The 5,843-nt window shown below is 43.0% G+C and overlaps 1 pseudogene; it reads left to right on the top strand.

The window, feature by feature from the left end:
* The first annotated feature begins 5,199 nt into the window (after positions 1–5,199).
* Positions 5,200–5,318, top strand: LOC126250118 (5S ribosomal RNA; annotated as a pseudogene).
* Positions 5,319–5,843: the final 525 nt, after the last annotated feature.

Raw genomic sequence — 5,843 nt, 5'->3', positions numbered from 1 at the left:
CTCGTCTAGAAGAGACTAGAGGTCGTTCAGTTGCACTCACGATCTGCACTTCGTAAACTGTAGGAGTGCAGCTCCTATTCTCACATTGTTTTTTAAACACTCTTTTTAGCCACATCCATTCCAATTCGAAATAGCTAGCGCTCATTGATGATTGTTCCGCGATACGATTAAACATTGGTTCTTCAGTGAAAAACCCTTGTTCCATTTTTTTCGTGATAATTCTACTAGTGATAGTCGTTGTTTTCCATTATAATCGTAAAGAGTCTCGGGGAAAGAAACTTATTTCGAAAGAACGTATCTGTTTCCCTCCAGCTTGTTCCCGCACAAAACCACCTTGATGTTTAGTGCACCCCGTAAACAAAGAGCATCAAAGACTCATCAACTCAACTAATCAAACTTCGCGGTTTACGAGTTTTCGCCGGAATGAGATCTCTGGTCTTACGTTGCTATATTTGTTCTCGTCCTAAACTAGTGAAAGTTTGACCTGTAAAATACAGGAGCAGCAAACTTCAGTATTTACGCCTGAACGTTGGTCAGGTTTCGCTGATACCAAGACACGAAAGAAACTTATTTCGAAAGAACGTATCTGTTTCCCTCCAGCTTGTTCCCGCACAAAACCACCTTGATGTTTAGTGCACCCCGTAAACAAAGAGCATCAAAGACTCATCAACTCAACTAATCAAACTTCGCGGTTTACGAGTTTTCGCCGGAATGAGATCTCTGGTCTTACGTTGCTATATTTGTTCTCGTCCTAAACTAGTGAAAGTTTGACCTGTAAAATACAGGAGCAGCAAACTTCAGTATTTACGCCTGAACGTTGGTCAGGTTTCGCTGATACCAAGACACGAAAGAAACGAAAGTAATTAGCGTTACTAAGGGACTACTTTTCGTGTTGTATTCATGCGCAACTGTTTCACGATCTTTAACTGAGTCCTTACACTGTAAAAAGTGCCACCAAAATCTGTCAGCTTGGTGCACATGTAGTTTAGTCAGCTTACGACATACAGCTTCTTTGCGCTTCACCAGAAGGCAATTAACGCCAAACATCCTTTGCAGCGTTATTGTAAATGACATGCGTTAATGTTTTGTGCATGACTAAGAACGAATGCAGAAATGTGTGGGCTCAAATAGGTCTCACTTCGAAGGGGGCTACCCCCAACTGAAAATGAGCGGTGTGTACGTATATTTACGATTACCATTCTAGTCAGCTGACCACGTATACAACGTTTTTCAACTGAGTGTAAGAATACGCCTGTTTTACTTAAGTGACGGTCTTAATGCTTGAATGGTACTGGATTTTTGGGAATGAACAACTTTAAAGAACCATTTATTAGAGTCTGAAGACGCTCCAGCGCTAAACTTGTGCAAATGCCACAAATATACATCTGCATCTGCATTACTGATATTCAGTTCACAGTTAACTAAGTGTTAGAAGGTTCTTCGAATAATTTTCACGCTATTTCCCTACCGTTCCACTCTCGAACTGCGCATATATATCGAAATAGCCGACACAGGGATAGAGAAACAATTCAAATCGCTCAAAAGAGGAAAGGCCGCTGGACCTGATGGGATACCAGTTCGATTTTACACAGAGTACGCGAAGGAACTTGCCCCCCTTCTTGCAGCGTTGTACCGTAGGTCTCGAGAAGAGCGTAGCGTTCCAAAGGATTGGAAAAGGGCACATGTCATCCCCGTTTTCAAGAAGGGACGTCGAACAGCTGTGCAGAACTAGAGACCTATATCTCTAATGTCGATCAGTTGTAGAATTTTGGAACACGTATTATGTTCGAGTATAATGACTTTTCTGGAGTCTAGAAGTCTACTCTGTAGGAATCAGCATGGGTTTCGAAAAAGACGGTCGTGTGAAACCCAGCTCGCGCTATTCGTCCACGAGACTCAGAGGGCCATAGACACGGGTTCCCAGGTAGATGCTGTGTTTCTTGACTTCCGCAAGGCGTTCGATACAGTTCCCCACAGTCATTTAATGAACAAAGTAAGAGCATACGGACTATCAGACCAATTGTGTGATTGGATTGAAGAGTTCCTAGATAACAGAACGCAGCATGTCACTTTCAATGGAGAGAAGTCTTCCGAAGTAAGAGTGATTTCAGGTGTGCCGCAGGGGAGTGTCGTAGGACCTTTGCTTTTCACAATATACATAAATGACCTTGTGGATGACATCGGAAGTGCACTGAGGCTTTTTGCGGATGATGCTGTGGTGTATCGAGAGGTTGTAACAATGAAATATTGTACTGAAATGCAGGAGGATATGCAGCGAATTGACACATGGTGCAGGGAATGGCAATTGAATCTCAATGTAGACAAGTGTAATGTGCTGCGAATACATAGAAAGAAAGATCCCGTATCATTTAGCTACAATATAGCAGGTCAGCAACTGGAAGCAGTTAATTCCATAAATTATCTGGGAGTACGCATTAGGAGTGATTTAAAATGGAATGATCATATAAAGTTGATCGTCGGTAAAGCAGATGCCAGACTGAGATTCATTGGAAGAATCCTAAGGAAATGCAATCCGAAAACAAAGGAAGTAGGTTACAGTACGCTTATTCGCCCACTGCTTGAATACTGCTCAGCAGTGTGGGATCCGTACCAGATAGGGTTGATAGAAGAGATAGAGAAGATCCAACGGAGAGCAGCGCGCTTCGTTACGAGATCATTTAGTAATCGCGAAAGCGTTACGGAGATGATAGATAAACTCCAGTGGAAGACTCTGCAGGAGAGACGCTCAGTAGCTCGGTACGGGCTTTTGTTGAAGTTTCGAGAACATACCTTCACCGAAGAGTCAAGCAGTATATTGCTCCCTCCTATGTATATCTCGCGAAGAGACCATGAGGATAAAATCAGAGAGATTAGAGCCCACACAGAAGCATACCGACGATCCTTCTTTCCACGAACAATACAAGACTGGAATAGAGGGGAGAACCAATAGCGGTACTCAAGGTACCCTCCGCCACACACCGTCAGGTGGCTTGCGGAGTATGGATGTAGATGTAGATGTAGATTTAGATGGGAAAAGCAGTTCCTGTCGCGCTTGATACCGATTGTCATTGACGAGGCGCGTCACTCGACTATAGTCCCTACCGGTTAGAACGTTTTTACCACTACTGTTCTGGTGCGAGTTTTACAGCGCTCCAAAGCGACCAGAGTGGTCATTTAAAGGAGTGACAAATGTATTGTCCACTGAAGTTATATAAGGCTGGAAACGAAGTTCGCTCATTCATTATTGCATTAACTGTCAGGAAGAGATTAGAGGTCGGTCAGTTGCAATCAAGATCTACCCTTCGTAAACTATAGGAGTGCAGCTGCTATCCTCAAATTGTTTTTTAAACACTCTTATTAGCCACATTCATTCCAAGTGCAAAAAAGCTAGCGCTCATTCATGATTATTCCACGATACGATTAAACATTGGTTCTTCAGTGAAAAACCCCTGTTCCTCCTTTATTTCGCGATAATTCTGCTAGTGATAATCGTCTTCCATTTTAACCGTAAAGAGTCTCAGGGAAAGAAACTTATTTCAAAAGAACGAATCTGTTTCCCTGTAGCTTGTTGCCGAACAAAACCACCTTGATGTTTAGTGCGCCCCGTAAACAAAGAGCATCAAAGACTCATCAACTCAACTAATCAAACTTCGCGGTTTACGAGTTTTCGCCGGAACGAGACCTCTGGTCTTACGTTGCTACATTTGTTGTCGTCCTAAACTAGTGAAAGTTCGACCTGTAAAATACAGAAGCGGAAAACTTCAGTATTTACGCCTGAACGTTGATCAGCTTTCTCTGATACCAAGACACGAAAGAAACGAAAGTAATTAGCGTTACTAAGGGACTACGTTTCGTGGTGTATTCATGCGCAACTCTTTCACGATCTTTAACTGAGTCCTTACACTATAAAAAGTGCCACGAAAGTCTGTCAGCTTAGTGCACATGTAACTTAGTCAGCTTACTACATACGGGTTGTTTGCGCTTCACTAGAAGGCAAAAAGCGCCAAACATCCTTTGCGGCGTTACTGTAAATGACATGCGTTAATGTTTTGTGCATGAGTAAGAACGAATGCAGAAATGTGTGGACTCAGATAGGCCTCACTTCGAAGGGGGCTACCCCCAACTGAAAATGAGTGGTGTGTACGTATATTTACGTTTACCAGTCTAGTCAGCTGACCACGTATACAACGTTTTTCAACTGATTGTAGGAATGCGCCTGTTTTACTTAAGTGGCGGTCTTAATGCTTGAATGGTACTGGATTTTTGGGAATGAAGAGCGTTAAAGAACCATTTATTAGAGTCTGAAGACGCTCCAGCGCTAAACTTGAGCAAATGCCACAAATATATAACTCATTAATGCCCTTCCACGCTGGTGGCAGTTCGCTAGTACTCCGCGCCTTTGAATAATGTCATGTTATTTTCTTGCAGAAAAATTCAGATCTCAAACACGATCCCTGTAACTGTCTTACTGAGAAAAAAGAAAGCCGGAAATTTCTTCCCCGGATAACAGCGAAAAACACATGAAACTTCTGTGAGTCTCCTTCGTGCTTGACTGTGTTATGTGGTTGTTGTGTTTTCTATGTTATTGCGTTGTGGCGGTTCACTTTTCCTCTTAGATGGAATGTAGTCTCATCACTCAACACTAAACGAGAAAAGAAATTGTTGTCTTCCAACCATACGCTCAGAATAGGTCCACAATGTACACGTTTTTGTTTATCATCATCATGAAGGGCTTGTAGGAACTGAATCTTGCAGGGTTTGAACAACATACGCTATCGCAAAACACACCATACAGAGATATGAGGAATGGCTAGTTCTCGACTGGTATGATAAGTAGACTTCAGCGGACTACATGAGAAAAAGCTGTTGAATGCGCTCTACGTCTTAAACGTGCAGAAGGGTGCAACGTGTGGATTTCCGCTTACATGAACGACAAGTGTATCGAACTACAGGTATCAACATCGAATGCAGGTGCCGCAGTCTCGATGAAAATCACGCTGCCGTGTTGTAACTGAATTGCACCTGTTGCATCAGAGAACCCTAAACGCATTTCATTATTGTTTTACCGTCATTTCCATTCGACTCACGATTTGTAATGAACGAACGGGCAAGATAACTGCTCCAGGAAGACATCTAGAGATAACCACCATGAATCGGGAATTTACAACTGGTGCGAAGGTTATCTTTTAGCTATGACGTAGCAACGGCCTTCCCACATTGGATACACAGGTTCTCGTCCGATCACCGAAGTTATGCAAGGGCGGGCCTGGTTAGTACTAGGATGAGTAACCGCCTGGGAAAACGGGGTGCCGTTGACCCATGGACACGCAAGTCGCCGAACTAGTGTCCAATTGAAAGCCTTGCGCCAAGCACTCGAGCAATACAGCATTATTACACTGTTGAAGAACATCCTGGACCATTCGAGCGAATGATTTGGCCACCCAGACCGCCCTACAGGAATCCTATCGAATATTTATGGGACATAATCGAGAGGTCAGTTCGAGCTAAAATCCTGCACCGGCAACACTTTCGCAATTATGGACAGCTATGTCGATAGCATGGCTCAATATTTCTGCATGGGACTTCCAACGACTTGTTGACTCTATTTCACATCTAGTTGAGGCACTCCGCCGGGCAAGAGGAGGCCCTACACGGTATTAGGGGCATCCCACGACTTTTGTCAACTCAGCGTAAGGTATTTGTATTGCAATTTGACATTCATCTTTTAACAAGGAAAGCAATCATGTACATAGAGAGTAAGACACAAAAATGACTCCATAGAAATTAATTATTTCAGTTTATTTAGCATGAAGAAAATAGTGTTCGAAAACTATGTACCTACC

This window comes from Schistocerca nitens, chromosome 3 (genome assembly GCF_023898315.1).
Source record: "Schistocerca nitens isolate TAMUIC-IGC-003100 chromosome 3, iqSchNite1.1, whole genome shotgun sequence".
Taxonomy (NCBI): domain Eukaryota; kingdom Metazoa; phylum Arthropoda; class Insecta; order Orthoptera; family Acrididae; genus Schistocerca; species Schistocerca nitens.
Note: the sequence above shows the minus strand (reverse complement) of the source record. Positions and strands in the feature narration are given on the sequence as shown.